The 20915-nt window shown below is 46.8% G+C and overlaps 1 protein-coding gene across 8 annotated transcripts in view; it reads left to right on the top strand.

The window, feature by feature from the left end:
- ZFAND6 (zinc finger AN1-type containing 6) overlaps window positions 1–20915 on the top strand; it is a 74785-nt gene that overhangs the window by 32021 nt on the left and 21849 nt on the right. For 4 of the 8 annotated variants that reach the window (XM_062206347.1, XM_062206348.1, XM_062206351.1 and 1 more), the window contains exon 2: window positions 17919–18036. The exons of 2 other annotated variants lie outside the window; for them this stretch is intronic. The gene's annotated coding sequence lies outside the window, so the exon portion shown is untranslated. Of the gene's footprint in view, window positions 1–8055; window positions 8218–17918; window positions 18037–20915 lie in introns of all 8 variants that reach the window. 2 more of the 8 variants (XM_062206349.1, XM_062206354.1) reach the window with 2 other exon arrangements.

Genomic DNA, 20915 nt, shown 5'->3' with positions numbered 1-20915 from the left:
TCTCTCCTCCCCCCACCCCCTTCCTCTCTTTCTCTCAAATGCAAAATTTAAAAAAATAAGTTGGAATTTCCCTGGAATGCTTCCCAAACATGGAGTTCTCAATCTCTTTATAACATTTGGATCAGTATTTCTGAAAACCAAGGATTAGCGGAACCAGAGGAGGTTGGGGGTCCAAGGATCTTTTAGGGTTATATCCTCTGGTGTTCTGTTAGGTTTCAGATTATTCCGAAGTTAACACTTTCATAGTACTTTGAAAATGTTTTCAGTTGTAAGCAGTACTTACTGTGTTTTAGGTTACAGGTAGTATTTCCCATTATGTATCTAACTAGTTTGTCTCAAACTGGAATCTGGGGATCCCTGAGGCTTCTTAAGGAATGCTAGTCTTTGGGCCTAGTCTCTAGAAATTGATTCATTAGGTCTGGAGTGGGCCCAGGATCTTGCAATTTTCTGATGCTATGACGCCTAGGTTTTAAGAAACACTGGTCTAGGGGCTGGTGCCATGGTGCAGTGGGTTAATCCTCTGCCTGTGGCATCGGCATCCCATATGGGCACCGGTTCTAGTCCTGGCTGCCCCACTTCCCATCCAGCTCTCTGCTGTGGCCTGGGAAAGCAGTGGAAGGTGGGCCAAGTCCTTGGGCCCCTCCACCCACATGGGAGACCAGGAAGAAGCACCTGGCTCCTGGCTTTGGCTTGGCGCAGCTCCGGCTGTTGCGGCCAACAGGGGAGTGAACCAACGGAAGGAAGACCTTTCTCTCTGCCTCTCCCTCTCACTGTCTGTAACTCTACCTCTCAAATAAATAAATCTTTAAAAAAAAAAAAAGAGAGAGAAACATTGGTCTAAAGCTTACACAGAAAAATCCAAGTGCAGTGATCATTTTGGAAAACCTCCAACTTGTTGACCTGGCTCATCTCTTGAAGTTTTGGATCGTGCCCTCCTTGCTATGGTTCTGGCTGACTTAAATTCAGCTCTTGGGAGTTTGACTTCCTGGCACTATGCTGAGGTCTGTGTTGGAGTCACTTGAGCATCATCCAGCAGCTGGAAGACCGAAGGGTGAAGTAGGACATTGGGTGCTATGTGACTTCAGAGTGTGACCCGTGGCACTTGTGGTTTTGTAAGTCACACAGGAACACAGGAGGAGCAGCGGAGTCTCATCCTCAGATGACTGCTGTAGGCCTCTCCAGCCATCCATGGGCCCGCTCTCACCAGCATGGGAAGGTGGTCTCTGCAGACCATCCATGGGCCTGCTCTCACCAGCATGGAAGGTGGTCTCTGCAGATCCGTGCACATCCAGTAGTGAGGGCCTTCTCAGTGGTGTAGGAGCTAATGTGTGCTTGTTTTTCTAATTAAGGGAGACTTTAAAATTAGTCACATTGCTAACGCTTATTTTTGCATTAGGAGTAGTGAAGGTGGACGTGTGGGGTGTTTTAGTGAGGAGAAAAGGGACTGCTTCCGTGTCACTGGTATGCAGTTTTTGTTGGTATGTTTTCTCTAAATGACCTAAGAGTGCCATTAAGTTCTTGAAGAGAGTGTAGTGTAAATTAGAAAGTCTTAGCAAACAAGGACTTGTCATCTGGCGTACTATTTTTAGATCATCATGGATTAATCTACTGCTGCCTTTAATGGCCTAATTTAGACCAGATTAGTGTGTTCTGAACTATTAAAGTGTTCCCTGATTGATCCAAAAAATCAAAGACGGAAAAGACTTAGGTAATTAGATTTTTTGTGGGTGATTAGATTTTCTATAGTTGATATATAAGGGGTTCTGTTTGTTTTTGTGATGTGTATAAATACAAGTCACAAGCGTTTGCCTAGAGCACCTATTCCAAGCAGCCTGCCAGATAATAGGCATACCGTACAATGGTGAGCAGGACAGGCGGCTCCTAAAATACAGAGTTACCCACATGTTCTGAGGGAGCTGGCACTTAGCCTGGCAGTTAAGACAAAGCCTGCAGCTTGGCTCCAGGCTCTGGCTCCTGCCAATGCAGACCCTGGGCGGGCAGGCAGCCATCAAGTATAATTGGGTCCTCGCCACCCACTTAGGAGATCTGGATTAAGTTCCTGGTTCCAGGCTTCGGCCTGGCCTAGCCTCAACTGTTGTGGGCATCTGGGGAGTGCACCAGCAGGTGGAAGCTCCCTCTCTGCCTCTGTCTCTGTCTCTCTGTGCCTCTCAAACATTGTCTAAAAGAACAATGTACAAGCCGGCGCCGTGGCTCAACAGGCTAATCCTCCGCCTTGCGGCGCCGGCACACTGGGTTCTAGTCCTGGTCGGGGCACCGATCCTGTCCCGGTTGCCCCTCTTCCAGGCCAGCTCTCTGCTGTGGCCAGGGAGTGCAGTGGAGGATGGCCCAAGTGTTTGGGCTCTGCACCCCATGGGAGACCAGGATAAGCACCTGGCTCCTGCCATCGGAACAGCGCGGTGCGCCGGCCGCAGCGCGCTACCGCGGCAGCCATTGGAGGGTGAACCAACGGCAAAGGAAGACCTTTCTCTCTGTCTCTCTCTCTCTCTCACTGTCCACTCTGCCTGTCAAAAAAAAAAAAAACAAAAAAACAAAAAAAAAGAACAATGTACGGGGCTGAATTACATGGCCTGGAAAGCACCTTGTGTGTTACTTTGTGCTCTGAGTAGTGCTGATGCTTTCATATTTCAGTTTCTCCCCACTTGCAACAGATAGCTAGCTATTAACTGGGATGATGATCAAATAGGACTTACAGGAAAGCATTGATTTGATAGGAGTTGGAAACTTAGAAAAATCAACTTTGTATTCTCAAACAGTATAATAAACTGAACATGGTATTACAGTATAATAAACTGAACATGGTATTTAAAACATACCAGAGTGAGCATTGCTATGAGATGCTTAGTAGCATTTTAATGTATTCAGAGTGCTAAATGTTAAGAGTTAGGGAGAAAGGACCCCGGGTAGCGTTGTCTTCTCAGTCCCTGAGGAGGCTGTATTCACTGTCTGTGGAAGTGAGCAGGTTCCTGGAATATTTTATCGTAATGTACTCCACAGTACTAACAGAATTGACAAGAAAATGTTTTAAATGAATTGTATTGTTTCTATAAGATACTTCTTCGTTATTATCAGTTTTCTAAAGATGTCTCTTGGTCTTAAATTACCTAGTATGCTTTAGGTTAATCTTTGAATATGTTTAAGTATTAAAAAATACTGAAGGGGCTGGCACAGTGCCATAGTGGGTAAACCCACTGCCTGCAGTGCCAGCATCCTGTATGGGCGCCCGTTCGAGTCCTGGCTGCTCCATTTCAGATCCAGCTCTCTGCTACGGCCTGGAAAGGCAGTAGAAGATGACTTGGGTCCTTGGGCCTCTGCACCCATGTGGGAGACCCAAAAGCTCCTGGCACTTGGCTTTGTATCAACCCAGCTCTGGTTGTTGGAGCCACATGGGGAGTGAACCAATGGATGGAAAACTGACTCACTGTCTATCTCTCCTTCTCTGTCTCTTTTTCTCTCTGCCTCTCCCTCTTTGTAACTCTGCCTTTTAAATAAATAAATAAATCTTTAAAAATAACAAAAGAGTATTGAAAACTCTATAGGAGCATGAATTGTTTTGTGACATAAATTTAATGAATATGCAAGGAAGTTGTTTCTGAGATGTGTGAAATTTGCTTTTTCTCCCATTTTTTGAAGAGTTAAGAAACATCGGAAAGTGATTGCTGTCTGAAGGAATAAGCTACACTGCCTGTGTTTGAGAGGTCCCGTTAGTTAATGCATGAGAATCACTTAGCTGTCAGTGACCCGTCATAGTCCAGGAGAGGCAGATGGTGTGGTAGAACTCGGACTGTAGCTTCCCCCACCCTTCAACTTTAAAAATTGGTGATGAACATGTTTAAGCTCAGTTCCCACTGTGCTTACTGTAAAATAACAACATACATGTGTTTAAAAAGCAATTCTAATTGATACTGTCAGGCCCCAGATCATTTCCAAGGTGTTGAGATGATGTAAGAAGGAGACGGAGAGAGGAGGAAGGAGGAAAAGTCTCTGCTCATCACTCAGTGAGGGTCAGTATTTACTACGTTATTTTAAGATATGTAAAATCAAATTACTTGGTAGAAAACTCACACTTGCAGAAACTCCGTCTCCGCAGCTGTGTGGCATCTTCTGGTGTAACTCACACTTTTCATGAACTACACAAACTAAATACTGAAAAATATGTTGAATTTGGGCCGGCGCCGTGGATCACTTGGTTAATCCTCTGCCTGCAGTGCTGGCATCCCATATGGGTGCCAGGTTCCAGTCCCAGTGGCTCCTCTTCCAGTCCAGCTCTCTGCTGTGGCCCGGGAGTGCAGTGGAGGATGGCCCAAGTGCTTGGGCCCTGCACCCACATGGGAGACCAGAAGGAGGCTCCAGGCTCCTGGCTCCTGGCTTCAGATCCGTGCAGCGCTGACTGTGGGGAGTGAACCAACAGAGAGGGCAGACCTTTCTCTCTGTCTCTCTCTCACTGTCTATAACTCTACCTGTCAAATAAAAAAAGCAAAAAACAAACAAACAAACAAAAAATTTGAATCAAAATGACTTTCTACCCCTTCTCCTATATTGTTTTAAAATTAGCTTTGTTAAAATAACTACATAACATAAAATGTGCAAATTTTGTGTGCAGTTTCAGTTACGATGTGTGTAGCCGTATGACTGCCACCATGCCAGTTGTGATACAGAACATTTGCGTCACCCAGGAAGTTTCTTACATTCTGTTGGTCACTGTGCCTTCTCTCTGTGAAGTCTCCATACCTGTGGTGTCTGGCTCTGCTTTCTGTCGTCGTTGAATTTCTGTACCGTTTCATATAAATGGAATCATCTTATGTGGTCCTTTATAGCCTTTTCCTTAAGTTTATTTAGCATTATAATTTGGAGAATCCCCCATCTTTTGTTCATTGGTGTTTCATTGCTTCCCAGTGCTTATCCCACTGTGTGACTGTGGCGCCGGGTTGTCACCACTTGATGAAGTTTGGGATGTTTCCAGTTGAGAGCTGCTAGGAAGTTACTGCAGCACTCCTGCGCAAGTCGGAGTTTCTTCTCTCAGTTTTGGTAGATGGAGGAGTGTAACTCACATTGAAAGGTTCATATTTATCTCGAGGGAAGAACAGAATTGCCAGCTGTTATTCTTCTGTGTTTTTTTTTTTTTTTTCCTTAAGTAGAGCAACTGAGAACTGGTGTCCACATGGGATGCGGCTTTACCGGCAACGCTGGCCCCTCTCCTTTGTTCTTTATCCCACCCTGTACCCGTCTTTCCAAAGTTACTAGCCTTTCTTTCCCTTAACTAACCTGCTCTTAAAATGGCTTTGTTTATTTAAAACTCTAGAGCCCGCTGGGTCTTGAATGGGCTGAGCCCTGGCCTCCTGCCCCGCCCTGCATTGTGCCCTCCACTCAGTGCAGTGCCATTGCTGCCCTGTTCTCCAGCGCTGGGACTTAATGCAGCTTAAATCAAGGGAAACACAGAAGCTACGGACCCAGGCGTATGGATTGTAACGCCACATATCAGGACTTGGTAGAAGGTCATTGTTGGCCATGTGGATCTGACCAAGCTTCGTGAAAGCCTGGGACAGGAGCTCTGTTTGCTGACTCGCGTGTGTGTGTTATGATCTCCTTGTCCTTGTGAGAGTAAATTTGGAAGACAAGTTTCTCATCCTCCCAAATACACATTATATATATATGTGTGTGTGTGTGTGTGTGTGTATAATTTATTTATGAGGGGTCTTCAACATTTCACTGAAAATGCATATGATGAAAACCACTGCCCAGATTTTAAAAGTTTTGCACCATACCAAACTTACTTTTACTTCCATTTTCCATAAACTTTTTGAGACACCTGTGTACATATAGATACATGTGTCCATGTACACATCCTGTATTTCTTGTTTAAAGTGACATAAATTTTAGGTTTGAGTAGGTTACCTTTCCATCACAGTATGATGCTTTTTTTTTTTTTTGGGACAGGCAGAGTTAGACAGTGAGAGAGAAAGACAGAGAGAAATGTCTTCCTTCCGTTGGTTCACTCCCCCAAATGCCCTTCACGGCCGTTGTTGCACTGATCCGAAGCCAGGAGCCAGGTGTTTATCCTGGTCTCCCATGGGGTGCAGGGCCCAAGCACCCGGGCCATCCTCCACTGCACTCCTGGGCCACAGCAGAGAGCTGGCCTGGAAGAGGAGCGACTGGGACAGAATCCGGTGCCCCAACTGGGACTAGAACCCGGAGTACCGGCACCGCAGGCGGAGGATTAGCCTAGGAAGCCGGGGCGCCAGCCTATTCTGATGCTTTTATTAAATCATTTGCCTGCAGCAGTCAGAGAACTGGAGGTCAGAGGGCAAGTTGGAGAGCTAAGGGAAGAGTGCAGACGCAGAGGGTTGGCGCACATTCCATCAAAGTGGGAGAGAAGGCAGGGCCTGGGGTGAGGATAAAAAGTGCTTGGCTTGTCTTGCTGTTGTGCATCCTATCAGAACCTGCCGAGGGCCTCCTCCTTCCTCCTTCCGTCTTCAGAGTTTCTGGCAGAGATGTGTGGTCCTGCGTTCCCAGCGGAAGAACAGCAGCAGTCTGTTAGAGTAGCTGTCTCCTTTCTTTGGAGCGGCTGCAGTAGGAAGAAGAGCAAGCTTGGGGGAGACGGACGCTGCCCTGACCTCCATCCTTGACTCACATCTGTGATCAGTGGAGTGGCACTGGCCATGCTTTTTTTTTTTTTTTTTTTTAATTTGACAGGTAGAGTTATAGAGAGAGACAGAGAGAAAGGTCTTCCTTCCATTGGTTCACCCCCCAAATAGCTGCTACTGCTGGAGCCGCGCCGATCCGAAGCCAGGAGCCAGGAGCTTCTTTCTGGTCTCCCATGCAGGTGCAGAGGCCCCAGCACCCAGGCCATCCTCCGCTGTGTTCTCGGGCCACAGCAGAGAGCTGGACTGGAAGAGGAGCCACTGGAACTAGAACCGGCGCCCATATGTGATACGGGCGCTGCAGGCAGAGGATTTACCAAGTGAGCCACGGCGCCGGCCTCCATACTTGTTTTAAAACACATCACTATTTCCTCTAATTCATCGAATAGATAATCAAACATCATGTGGATTGCTTCTGGGTTGGAGCTGGTGTGTGTGGAAATCTATACTCTTGGACTCTGTAGACTATCAGGTTGGAATAGTTATTTTTCAGATTTTGTTCTGAAATAACTCAATTCATGAAAAACTACAATAATTCAGTTCCTGTGTACCACTTTGCAGGATGGACCCATTGTTGACATTTTGCCCAGTTTGTTCTGTCATTCCCTGACATGATGGTTTTTCTGAACTCTTTGAAAATAAGTTTCTTGTAGGCATCATCTCCCTTTACAATGTACTGCTTCAGTGCCCGGTTTCTAAGAACAAAGGTACTCTCGTATGTCACAGCTACAAATTAAGGCGACGTAACTGATAATTTAGTTTCCTGATAAGCAGTCTGCATTCAGGTTTCCCATTGGTGTTCTGTAGTGATTTTCTCCAGTCTAGGGTCCAGCCCAGTCTCCATCCGTACATTTATTTTTCACTTATCTTTATTCTCCTTTAACCAGAATGTCTCCTCAGCTGTTCTTTCACTCTTGAAGAGGATTCTAGGTGGCTTGTTTGTAGACTTTCCTGCGCTGTGGGTTTGTTTGATGTGCCCGTGGTCCAGTGTGGGCGGGAAAGTCACCGTCAGGAAGTGTGCCTCTGGCTCCTGCCGTCAGGAGGCCCGGGTCCCCTTGTCCATCATCAAAGGTGCTGCTGATCTGTTACTTTAGAGATGTTCTGTAGCTGGTGGCTATGCTAAGTAAATTAGCTAAACTTAAGGAAAACAGAACACCAGCTTTTGCTTGTTTTGAGTACAAATGATTATAAAAGGTAACCCTTGCTCACCTGGCCTGTGGCCAAGTGTAGAGAACCTACAGGCTGAAATTCTGTAGTGTATGTTGTACGTTAGTGCCAGCTACTGCCACCCGTTTTTCTAGCTGTAATAGTGAAAGCACGCCTTAAAACTTTAAGTAGTTCGAATGTGATAGTCATTTTAACTGTCTCAACTCTGTTCCTGTTACATGTGTTACAGGAATGAAACTGAAGTCCGCTGCAGTAAAACTGAAGGCTGTAAAATGTTTTCTTGGTCAAACTCAGACTCTAAGTAGCTGCTCATGAGGCTAGGGGAGGCAGGGCGCTGGTGCTGGTGTCTGCCCCAAGGCACGGGACAGCCGTCTGCTCATCAACTTCGACTGTGAGTAGACTGTGGCCTGCAGTGCCACGTCATTGGGCATGGTAGCTCAGTTTTCTTTATTCTTCTAAAACTCTTGATGCGCTTCCGTCAGCACCAGGAGACTTTTTTTAGGGCCTTTTTTTTTCCTGGTGGGTAGGCTACTGAGGGTGGAGTGGGTGGAGATTTTTACTTATAAAATATTTTCACCATAATGCTTAGAGCTAATGTCATTAGTGACTGTGCGCCCTTTTTTGGAATCACTCTAAGCATTAGAATTTGTGTTACTGATTTTTTATTAGGTAGCAAAAGGTATTAATTCTTAGATGATTGCTTGCTTTTGCTGTACATTTTTGCCCTTTAAAATTAATAATCATATTTTGACCAGATAGCCGTAAGGAATGTATTTTAGGAATATGATGTTTGATATTAAAGTAGAAAATTATCCTGAAAGTAATCTAATAACAAGTTATAATATGTTTTAAAGTTAGTATTTTTAAAAGTGACTCAGGTTTCTTCTAAGAGAGCATATACTTCAGAATAAAGAAACTCTTTTACCCACAATGCAGTTGGAGCTCTTCTAAAGTTGCCAATCTGATTGTTGACAATGTAAATCCTTGCTTAGGAAAACCGCTGCCTGCCTTGACTAAAAGTTACCACCTTAAGAATCGACTATGAAGGGGTATTTTTCCCTATTTTCCTCATTTTTTCTCTTCATGGATTCAGGAATGAGCCTCTTAATTGACTGTCCCCGCTTAGGAGACTGCTCGGTTTGTACAGGGGGGTGATTGGCATAGGCAGGGTGCTGCGTTGAGCAAAATGATGAGCGTGAGGTCAGCGCAACATTCCATGAGCTGCTGGTGAGACAGGGACTAGAAGGCATGTTCATCTGCCTCGCGTGTTTGGGCTAAGATAAATTCATTTTCTCTTTCATGTCACAAGCTATTGGCTGAAGGACAGCCAAAATGGACTGTCGGAGCGTGTGGAGAGTGCCCGCGGACCGTGCTGCTCCTGTGCGCTCACCAAGGGCGCACGCAGGCACGCTCTGTGTGGCTGCCTCCTAGTGAGACCCCAGCGCTGCTCTCCCACAGGCAGGGGTCTCCAGAGCCTGTCTAGTAGCACTAAAGAAGACGCATTCTAATCCCCGCGTTTAATACTGACAACCCTCACTTGAACGAAGTGTTAGGCTCTGTAATATGAGATTTAACTCTCCAGTTACAGTCGTTTGGCATTTTGCTTGTAAAGCTGAGCCTACATTGATGTTGCTGTTCTGTTTACAATATTTCAGCAACCTTTGCTTCTCTTTTTTAAATTAATGTCAAAAATAAAATTTCAGATGAAAGCATTCTTCACAACATACTAATGAAACTTTGTCTTTTAACCCGAGATTCAACACCAAGAACACACAATAGAAAAGAGAAGCTTTTATACCTGTAACTGAAGGATTTGGAGGGACATCGTGTGGCACTGAATTGGTCCTAGATTTCCTTTTCCCCTTTCTGCCTCTGAGATGATTGTCCTCTGTGTTACCCGGCCATGAAGGGATGGGGAACCCTTTCTCCTGCCGAGGGCCATTGGGTATTTGTAACGTCATTCGTGGGTCATTCAAAGTCCTCAGCTTAAAAATTAGTCAGTTGTTATAGATTCACTGAATTTCAAGTCCACCTGTGATTGCCCTGGAAGGCTGGGCATTCCCCACCCCTGCTGGCCAGGAGTGCTAAGAAGCTGATGAATTTTACTGGGATGGGGGGTGTGGGTGGGAGTATGTGTGACTGTTCTGTCTCCTGTGTCCTCTCCTGCCTTCACCTTACCACGCTAGCATGGGCTTCTCATTGTTTTTTTTTCTTAAGATTTATTTATTTATTTGAAAGGCAGAATTACAGAGAGGCAGAGAGGGGGTGGGAAGAAAGGAAGGAAGGAAGGTAGGGAGGGAGGTAAGTAGGAAGGTAGGAAAGTCGGAAGGTCTTCCATTGCTGGTTCACTCCCCAAATGGTCGCAACGGCTAGAGCTGGGCTCATCTAAAGCTTCTTCCAGGTCTCCCAGGTGGGTGCAGGGGCCCAAGGACCTGGACCATCTTTTACTATTTTTCCAGGCCATAGCCAGGAGCTGGATCAGAAGAGGAGCAGCTGGGACTTGAATCGGCACCGCTATGGGATGCCTATGCCAAAGGTGGCAGCTTTACCCACTACACTGCAGTGCTGGCCCCTAGAACAGTGCTTTCTAAACTAGAAGCACCTTTGAAGATGGTTGTTATAGGTGGTGTGCTAGCCTCTCAGGAGGACTGGGTTTCAGTTTGTGATTTTAATGAAATAGAGTCTGATCTGAGCAGTCTGGGTTTCAGCACTGAGCAGTCTGGGTTTCAGCACTGATAATCACTCTCACTGTGTGCTTAGAAATACCGTAGGTGTTAGTGAAGAAAGAAATATAGTTTTATATTCTAAAAGAAATCACTGTTTACTGAATTCCTATCAGGAACTAGAACGCATGGTAACAGAAGAAATCTGTTCTAACTGGAGAATGAACAAAGGGAGGATTATTAAAAAGATGTATAGGAAATCATGTGAAATTAAATTGCAAATGTATGATAGCACTGGTACTTCTTATGTGTCTGTATTCTGTCCCGTTCCTCGCCAGCCCCTGACTTTAGGTGGATTCATTGGCTCAGGCAGTCACGCAGGTCTGATTAACTTGTCTCGAGGGACCATTGCCTGACACTAAATGGGCAGCCAGGACTGGGAGCTGTGGTCAGTGCAGACTGCACAGAAGAGGATGGTGGAGCGGGCAGCAACTGGCACGTGCAGCTGCGATGTCCTTAACTGATCGAAAAGGTGTGTGTGTGGTGTGTGCGTGTGTGTGTGCGTGCGCACGCGAGATAATGTAGATGTGGTGGACACTGAGATCATCCATATAAAGTGCTTAGCCCAGGGCCCACTACATAATAATGAATGGATATCTTCATTGGGTGCTTACTGATGCGTACCTAATTATGTAGTTTTCTACATGATTTTTAAATTTAGAGAAACAGTTTGGAGAACTTTGTAGGATGAATTGATGAGCATCTCAGATCCAAGGCGGGGTGACCTCCTGCCTGGGCCGTGGCCATGCAAGTTTTCATGACAGTGTTGTTGTGTATGAATGGCTTTGTTTTTAAACAGGAATTTAGAGTTTCAGGGTTGTGTAGCCATTTGACCCCTTTGTTTACTTGGAGTCTCTCAGAGAGACCTGGTGTGTGAAGACACCAGAAGGGCGCTGTTCTCCTGAAGCAGATTTGTGGCCCAGTCTACTCTCTCCTCGTCTCTGTTCCCGCCTCTTTGCCTGGGCCTCAGCAGTCTTTGATAAAACAGAAGCACCGGAGCTAAGGGGAAGGGGGGCTTAACAAGTGCCGTTCACGAAGCACTTGACTACCAGGTTTCCTATAACACACGCTGTTCTGAGAAGAATTCAAGGCGACTTTAAAAACACACTATGACAACACCGAAAGTAGATGAAAAAGGTCTGCGTGAGGGAAAACGGTAGAGAAACTGCAGAGAACTCAGAAACACTGTGAATGAACAAGAAATAAACTTTATGAAGACTCGCCTAATTGATACACATGATTTAGATGCCCTAAGATTTTCTTTTAAATTCTGGCTCCTTGCAGGCCGGCTGTTAACTGAAGTCGGCCGTGGTACTGTTGGTTTATATGGAAAAATGGTACCAAGAACATTTAAAACCTTGTGTATTACTTGTACCAAGAACATTTAAAACCTTGTGTATTACTTCAGCCACTGTTGATCATATTGTGTTCTAAGTTATAAATGAAATGTTCTTAGGTTATCTGGGTCAGGATTTCATTCCCTTCCCCTGCATTACTGGTAGTGTACCTCTTCGCTGGCCATAGCCTTTGTGTTAGCTGCTGTGAGCAGTCCCATGCATGGCTTGGAGCGCTTACGTTTGCCATGCTACCTTTTGGGCATGTGTTTTGTTCATTCACAGTGTTTCTGAATTCTCTGCAGTTTCTCTACCGTTTTCCCTCACGCAGACCTTTTTCATCTACTTTCGGTGTTGTCATAGTGTGTTTTTAAAGTCGCCTTGAATTCTCAGAACAGCGTGTGTTATAGGAAACCTGGTAGTCAAGTGCTTCGTGAACGGCACTTGTTAAGCCCTCCTTCCCCTTAGCTCCGGTGTGGAGTTCAGGCTTCTTAGCTTTCACGATGTGGCCTGCTTCTGGGATCCCCCCACTGACCTGTCTTCCCTGCTGGGCTACCATACAGTCCCATAGCAGTGGGGCCACACTGTGAGATGCATCACTGGGTGATCTGGTCCCTGTGTGAACAGCACAGATTGTACTTACACAAACTGAAGTGGCTGTGATGCCGCGCTGTGGTGTCTCATGGGACCACCTTCGTACGTGGGGTCCACTGTTGACTGAAGTAGTACGCGATGCATGGCTATGTCTGTCTGTCTTTATCCTCCCCCTGCACTTAAAAATACTAGAATGGCTCTTAGTAAGTTGTTATTGGCAGGCATCCAGAATAATTGGTGCACAGTTTTATAAACTCTCGAGAGAAGGGTGTTAGAAAGCATCCCATTTCAGGTATAATCAAGAAGGAGTATTGCCTCTAGTGGAAGCGAGGCATAGTCAGAGATACTTAAACAAGTGATCGCTGCTGGGTGGCCAGGAGGCCTTTTGTGCCTGCGCTTTGTGAGCTGTGGGTGAAGGAGTCTTGTGTTTATGACTGCAGCTACTATGGAGTACCTGGCAATTTATGGCTCTCCCTCTCATTGTAAACGGAGGTGTTTGGCTTACATAAGCCACCCAGTTCTGATCTGAGCTTTGTTTTGTTTTCACAATCACTGTCCCATTTGATCCTCCTGAAAATCCTGTGAGTAGGAAAGGGTGGGTATCACACCTGTCTTCTTACGAGGAACTTGGAGAGAGAGAGAAAGAGACCGAGATTGAGCTTTTCCATCCGTTTACTCCCCAAAATAGCCGCATTGCCAGGGCTAGAACAGGCCAAAGCCAGGAGCATGAGACAGCATCTAGTTCTGCCGTGCGGGTGGCAGGGACCCACGTTCCTGAACCATCACCTATTGCCTCCCAAGGTACGCATTAGCAGGACACTGGATCAGAGATCTGGGACTCAAACCCAGGCGTTCCTACTCGGCTTGCAGGCTTTGCTTAACCACTGTGCCACCAAGCAGTCCCCGAGGCCAGAGGTAGCAGAATCAGAGCCAGGTTCAGGATTAAGTCAGTCAGTTGTTCTTTGCACTGTGCCATGATGCACATCAAGTTATTCCTACCTGTGTAACAGTTGTCAGAAGGCTTCATAGTCATAGGCGTCACAGAGGTGGTGTCGTCGTAGAGGGGAAGACAGAACGCATGGTGAATGAAGATGTGGATAGGGGAGTAAGGAAGGAACACTGGAAAGGGTTGCAGCAGGTGATGGGTGGTGAGGAGGCCTTCCTGGGAGGTGACACTGGGCAGAGACCCAGAGAGGGGAAGGGCCCTGCTCAGAGGATTCCCGGAGTCTGGGAGGAACAGCAGGGCACGGAGGCAGGAATGCACCTGGCACCCCCGGGTGCTTGACTGATGGGGAAGGGACAGAAGGAGCCCTTGAGTCAGGGAGGAGGAGGGGGCTTTTGCTCTTTGTGAGCTGGGAGACCATCAGAGGACTTTGAGGAAGCAGGTATTGTGGTTAGGGTTAGCTGTTACGGGGTCACTGGCTGCTGTGTTGAAAACAAGCGCTAGGAAGACTGGAACAGCAGCAGGGAGACTTGCAGGCCGGGAGCTTAGTTATCAATGCATAATAAAGGACACTGGCCTTTAGCGGCCTGAAGCCACTGCATTTAAAACACTAAATAGTTTTTAAAGGGCACATTAAAACACACGCTTGTCTCACAGATTCTCTTGGGAGTCAGAAATGGTGTTGCTCTGTGGTTTTAGTTCAAGGCCTCATGGGGCTGCAGCCTACCTGCTAGCCTCGGCTCTGGTCATCCAGAGATTTGACCAGGGCTAACGGGTCTGCTTCCAAAGTCCACTCCCAGCTGTTGGCCAGAGGCCCCGTCTGCTTTCCCTGTGGGCCACCTTCCTTAGAGTGAGTGAGCAGGAGAGTAGCGTGCCGACACTTCGTGGTTCTCTTTGGATTGTCCACCGATAACACTGTGGATGGGAACTCACGGGAGGCTCAAGAATCCTTGGGCACCACCTTGGAGGCTGGGAACAAACAAGCAGAGAATGAGACTTTAAAGTGCGATCCGTATAGATTGTAAACAAATCAAACACCGAGTAGGGGCATCTAATGAGAGATGTGCAAGACTGCACCAAACGTGGCTGGGAACCGAAGGAAGGCCTGAATGCGCCGAGGATGTACAGTCAAGAAACCCAGAAGCCAGCAGCCACGAGGAAGAGTAAACTGATGCCAGACATCCAAGCCATAGCCGACAAGGTTTGATTCTTAGTACTTGATTCCAGTATTCCCAAGGTCACTTCTCAAAGGCTGTCGTAGTTCAGAATAAAAAGACCAGTGGAACAGAACCACGAGCCCAGGTAAAGACTCGCGTGTGTGTGGAACACAGGCGAGACTGTAGTGTAGCAAGGGAAGGGTGGGCTCAGTGGCTGGCTTGGGCTGAGTGAATACCCATGTGGGGAAAAACATGGGTCTTAACCCCAGCCTCATTCTACGCAGAACGTCACCTCCAGAGAGATGACAGCTCTAAATGTGAGAGGCCAAATAGTAAAAGTTTAAGAAAAAAATAGATCAACTTCATGACCTTGGTGTGGGCAAAGACTTACTAAATTACATCCCCACAGCACTAACTATGGAGGAAGATAGTTGACAGAATTTAAATTAAAGTCCAAGACATCACGGAAAGTAGAAAAGACATTTGCTAGATAGAGGAGGACATGAGCAAGGGGCAGACAACCCAGCAAACGCGGAGGCGAGAGGGACGCGGCCAGTGAACGCCCGCCGCTCTGCAGCCGGACGTGTGCAGTGCTCGGCTGTCTCGTGGCAGTGGGAGCTGCAGGCCTGCAGCACAGTGTCTGTGCTGAAGACAGACAGGTGTGCCAGCTTCTTCAGGCTTCTCTACCAGAGTGCCTTAACACGGAGAAAAGTCTCTCTGGACCCTGGAGTCCGGCAGTGGGGACTCCGGGGTTTGCTTTGTATCTGTCTCACGGTTCCCCTTGCTCTGCCTTATAAGGACCCATGTGAATGCCTTTTGGGTCCACCAGGTCCTTACCTTAACCCCATCCTTATCCACATAAGGGAATAGCAGCGGCCTGCAGGGATCAGGACTTGTCGTCCAGCCACACAGAACGGACAGCGTTAAGTATTGGGAGATGAGAAAAGCCACACTCTCATCTGCTGCCAGGGGAGTAGAAATTTCCCACTTGGGGAACCTGGCAGAATCTGCTGAAGATGAGCATCCATGTTACCTGGGGGCCTGCACTTCCACACCCAGGTGTGTGCTAAACCGAAATGTGTGTGTGTCAGTCAAGAGACACGACAGGGGCAGCCGTTTGTGCTAGTAGGCGGGACGCTGCTTGAGACAGCCACGTGCCATGTCACAGCACCGGGGTTCAGTCTGGACTTTGCTCCCAGTGCCAGCTTCCTGCTGGTGCATAGGTGATGGCTCAAGCCACCCAGATAAGAGATCTGGGTCCCAGCTTCGGCCCGGTCCAGCCCTGGCGGATGCAAGCATTTGGGAAGTGAATGGACAAAGGGAGGTCTGTCTGTCTCTTTCAGATGAATTAAATAAATGAATAAAAGCTTTAAAAGACATAAAATAATGTTCATAACTGCAGTACTTGTGGTAGTTCTAGACTAGAATGCTCCAGAATTCCCATCAGAGTAGACAGTGGTTTACTCCTGTAACGGAATACACTGTGTAGCACCGAGGATGAATGAACTCCAGTTAGTATGAATGCATGGTTGCATCTCACGGTTGGAAGGAAGCCAAAGTGTGTATACGCTGTGTAGTTCCGTGTAGGAGCGTTCAGGAGCAGGAGAAGCTGCTGGTACCTGGAGTGTTAGAAGTCAGCGTAGTGGTCATTCCTGCGTGTGTGTCGGCCGAGAAGTAGCCAAACAGGTTCACTTTGTGAACATTGCACCTTTGCATGCGGGGTTTGTTGGAAGGGGAGTTGTGGCTTTTTGTAGGTTTCCTTTCTAAAGGGCATCTTTTGCTTGAACTAATGGAGTAGTTTTCATTTTGATTTGCATTGATTATCCTCTTGGGTTTGAGAATTTTAAGAAAGCAACATTTAGGACTTAATTCTAAGATTCCTAAGGGCTCTGAATTGAATGTAACTGGGTCCCAGGTCAAGGCAGAACCAGCATTAGTCTCCTGTAGCCAGGGACATGAAGCCCGTGTTCAGCCTTGCTTACCACGTTGTTTGAATTCTTGTGCAAGTTCTTTCTGCATTGTTGTTTTCACACTGTTAATCTCACAGAAAAGCCTGCTGTTTTCCCACTAGTTCCAGCAAAACCCAGGGAAAACTGATTGGTCAGCTTGAGTCACATGGCCAGGCGTGGCTCCCTTGTCAGCGCCCGAGACAGGACTAGCCTGGAGGGGAGGGGTTGGGCCTACCCAAAGCAAGTGAAATGGTCTTCCTGCAGGAGAAAGGGGTTCTGTTACCTAATGGGGTAGGGAAGGAGAAAGCACACCAGGCGGACAGAAGCTCACCTGGAGATACCTTTCCAGTCTTTCCTCTTTGTACTTAACTAAGACACATGAGGGTTTTTTTTTTTTTTAACATTTATATATTTGAGAGGCAGAGTTACAAACAGAGACAGAAAGGTCTCCCATCCACTGGTTTGCTCTCCAAATGGCCAAAACAGCTGGATCTGAGTCAGTCCAAAGCCAGGAGCTTCTTCCGGGTCTCCCACACAGGTGCAGAGGTCCAGGCACTTGGGCCACCCTCTGCTGCTTTTCCAGGCCATAGCAGAGAGCTGAGTTGGAAGAGGAGCAGCCAAGACTTCGGTCGGCGCCCATAAGGGATGCCAGTGCCACAGGCAGAGGCTTAGCCTACTAGGCCGCAGTGCTGGCCCCAGACACAGGCGGTTTAACGGGGACACAAGATCCTCGAAGTTCACCTTCTGCTTTGGAGCCGAGGCTCCAGCACTGCAGGTCGTGCTGCGCCTGCCCCTGCCCCTGACTGCACCCCTGTGCTGCTCCAATTCAGGAACTGGCCCTCTTGTGCCCGTCGTCCGTCTCTGTTCAGCCCGTGAGCTCAGAGTGGCTTTTATATTTTAAGTGGTTGGGAGGAAAATCAAAAGAAGAACATTTTATGATGTGACGATTCTGTGAAACCTAGGCGGAGGGTAGAGCTTTTTGGAACACAGGCATGCCTTTGTTTTTGTACTGGCTGTGGCTGTCGTGTGTGGCCCTGAAGCCTGATGTGCTTACAGAGAGGTCATTTACACGAGTTTGCCGGTCCCTGGTTTGAACACTGTTGGGCAGAGCGTAGTCATGGAGAGACATGCGAGGTGGGATTCTCACAGTTTTCTTGAAACCTGTCTTCAGCTGCAGGTAATGCGGGGGTGTCGCGCAGTCCATGGGAGCCTCCCTTGGAGTGGGAACCAGGAAAGTTAGGGTTCTATTTGCTAGAATTACCTCTGGGCTCTGGTAGGTTTCAATAGCCTAGAATATTGGAAGTGATGTATTAATTATTTGCTGGGAAAGAGTATGTAGTGTCATCCAGGCCTTTATCCTGTTAGCCAGACGTGTGCCTTTTTGTCTTTCAGCCCAAGCAACAGCAGGAAAGACACCTGACATAGGGAACTGGGGGCTGCTATACAGAGAGCACCGCCAAGCATCCACAGTGCGGCAGGAACCCTTACCAGAGTCCCATACTTTATCAGAGTGAGTAGCATTCTTCCTAAGGATATTGTATCAAGTGTACTTCCCGAGCTGTTTTATGAACTTCCCGGGAATTTTTGTTACCCCTGCAAAAGTGCTTCCCCGACCCCTGAACATGTGTGCATTGTATGCCCGCGTGGTAGCTGGAGGTGCAGGTGCTGCTCCCTCAGAGATTCCCCCTGCCGCCAGCGCATGCTGATTCCAGCCGAGAAATCTAGCAGGATGTACCATGAATTCTACTTTACTCTCCTTAGGGATCTCTATGCCACGCAATTACTAAGAATTTGCCGTTTCTGTGTGGTTACTTTTCCATTGAGCACATAAAGGCAGAGGGTGAGGAGTGGTCTCTATTGCCACTTTGTGCTGCAGGGCTAGTTCCATCTTTAATGGTCATTCTTTTTAAATTTGTGTTATTGGGGTTTTTTTTTTTCTGTCTTGAAATTAATAGTAAAGACCCCATATTAATGCCTCATGTTGACCTAGAGATTGAAAACTCAGATGCATTGTAAGGTCAGTCAGATAACTACAGTGAAGGCCCCCACCTTACAGAGCCCTAGCTGTTCAATTTTAATTTTGAGAACACAAGTCCACTATTTGTCTGATCTTCCTGTTTTATGAAAGAAGCTAGAAATATGAACTTTTCTGTGACATTGGCTAATTTTTGAATGGTAACAACTAAATGTTTAAAGTCTTTAAAATTCATTTATTTGAAAGAGAGAGAGATATTAGCCATCCGCTGGTTTACTCCGCATGTGCCAGCCAGGGCTAGGTTAGGCCAAATCCAGGAGTCCGGAGCTCAGCCTGGATTTCCCAGGTGGGTGGCAGGAACTCGCATTCTGGAGCCATCACCTGTCTCCCAGGGTGAGCGCCAGTAGGAAGCTAGAATAAGAAGTGGAGCCAGGACTGAGACCCAAGCACTCCGATATGGGATGTGAGAATCCCAAATAGCATCTTAGTCACTGTGCCAAACGCCCACCCCAAACAACTGATTAAAAAAAAATTAATATAGGACTGGCGCTAAGGTGCAGAGGGTAAAGCCACGTCACCTAACTGCCATCCCTTAGGGGCACTGGTTTGAGTCCCAGCTGCTCCACTTCTAATGCAGCTCCCTGCTAATATGTCTGGGAGAACAATGGAGGATGGCCCAAGTGCTTGGGCCCCTGCACCCACGTGAGAGACCTGGAAGAAACTCCTGGCTGCAGCCTGGCCCAGCCCTGGCCATTGCAACTGTTTGGGGAATCAACCAGCAGATGGAAGATCCCTCCCTTTCTCTCTCTCTCTCTCTCTCTCTCTCTCTCTCTCTCTGTCTCTGTCTCTAACTCTGCCTTTCAAATAAAATAAATCTTAAGAAAAAAAAATGTGCTGGCCAACAAAACACGGCTGTGGGTCCGATTTTATCCAAGTTTGTCAGTTCACAACTTCTTTGGATTAACTCATCATTGTAAATTACGTTTCCTTCCAATCTCTTTCACGAGGAGAAAGAAAAACAATGACGTGAAAAAACTGCATTTTGCAGCTGCCTTAGGCTACTAGTCATTCTTGCTGAACAGCTGTTCCAGTATATAAATTATGAACACTGCAGTTTGAAACAGTTTTCATCAATCTGTTTCCTCCCCTTTTCAATAGAAAACAGCCATTTTTTGCCTGACAAGAGTACTTTTAACTATAATAAACTACGTTTAGTAAACAGGGTATTTTGGTAGGATTCCTATTAGGCATAAAGTGGATCTGAAGAAGAAACTTCTTAGCTGGGCAGTGCATTGTATACATACGAGGTTCCTAAGAACAGTCAGACCAAGTGCCCCAAAGGAGCGGTCAGGAGTCAGGTAACTAAAGGGAAGACGGTCTTTATGGAGGTGGAATGATTTCCTGAACAGGCGGCTGTACCGTAGGCAGAGGGCCGAAGTGGGTGACGTTGACACAGGAAGGAGCCGCACGAGCTACGAGCGTGTTTCCAGGAACTCACATGGTTTGGATGGAAACTCTGAGGATCTGATAAAGAGCATCTCTGGGTACCAGGCACTGATACTTTCGATATGCGCTGTTGAATCTGGTCAGAGAGCGAAAGTGCCCCCTCCAGGGACGAGCCTGGTGAGGGTGGGGAGCATGTCCAGGCTCCTCAGGTCATTAGATGGCGCAGCTGGCGCTCGGACCCCCGCGGCCCTCACGCCTAGGCCTTCCCTTCTCACACTGGCTGGTGTGGGGGAAGTACGTACAGCAGAGAAGCTAGGTTGAGAGCTCTCTTGGGGGCAGTTACGTATTAACAGAACCCAGATCTGAAACAGCCAGACTCATGGTTGAAATAGAAAGTAAAAGCATGAGACGTTTCAGCGTGAAAACTTGGTGATCGAAGCGCAGGGAAGCAGGCTTAACTGACGTGTGTTTGCCACTCTGTAATGGGTCCACGTTGCATGCATTTACTGCTCTTCTCATGCCAGGGCCTTAGTAACTGGTAAAGCACCTTTCTCTGCAGTCTTAAAATACTTAGTATTGACTGTTCATGCTGGTCAGGACTTCGTAGGTTAAAAAGACATAAAGGCCAAATTTCTCCAAAGTGTGGTTGCTGGTTATTCAAGGTATATAACTTAATATTGATTAAATGAAATCTTCTTAGATTAGTCTTTAAATGAAAATATCAGAACTCATGAATGCTTGTCAAATTATAGGTTTGTATCAGTTTCCTCATTTTAAAAAAAATTTGGTGTTTTCAATAACACCAAATATGGCAGGATCTTGAGAGGGTTAAATGAGATATAAATAAAACAATAAAAACAGTTCTTGGCCCATGATAAAGTAACACAATTACCTTTTTATGGTTTTTTGGTCTTTTTGATCATCACAAAAAGGTACATTTTGTGTCCTAAAGGTGTATGAGGCTGATT

The sequence above is a fragment of the Lepus europaeus genome, chromosome 11 (assembly GCF_033115175.1).
Source record: "Lepus europaeus isolate LE1 chromosome 11, mLepTim1.pri, whole genome shotgun sequence".
Taxonomy (NCBI): domain Eukaryota; kingdom Metazoa; phylum Chordata; class Mammalia; order Lagomorpha; family Leporidae; genus Lepus; species Lepus europaeus.
This window is presented reverse-complemented; position numbering and strand designations above follow the sequence as displayed.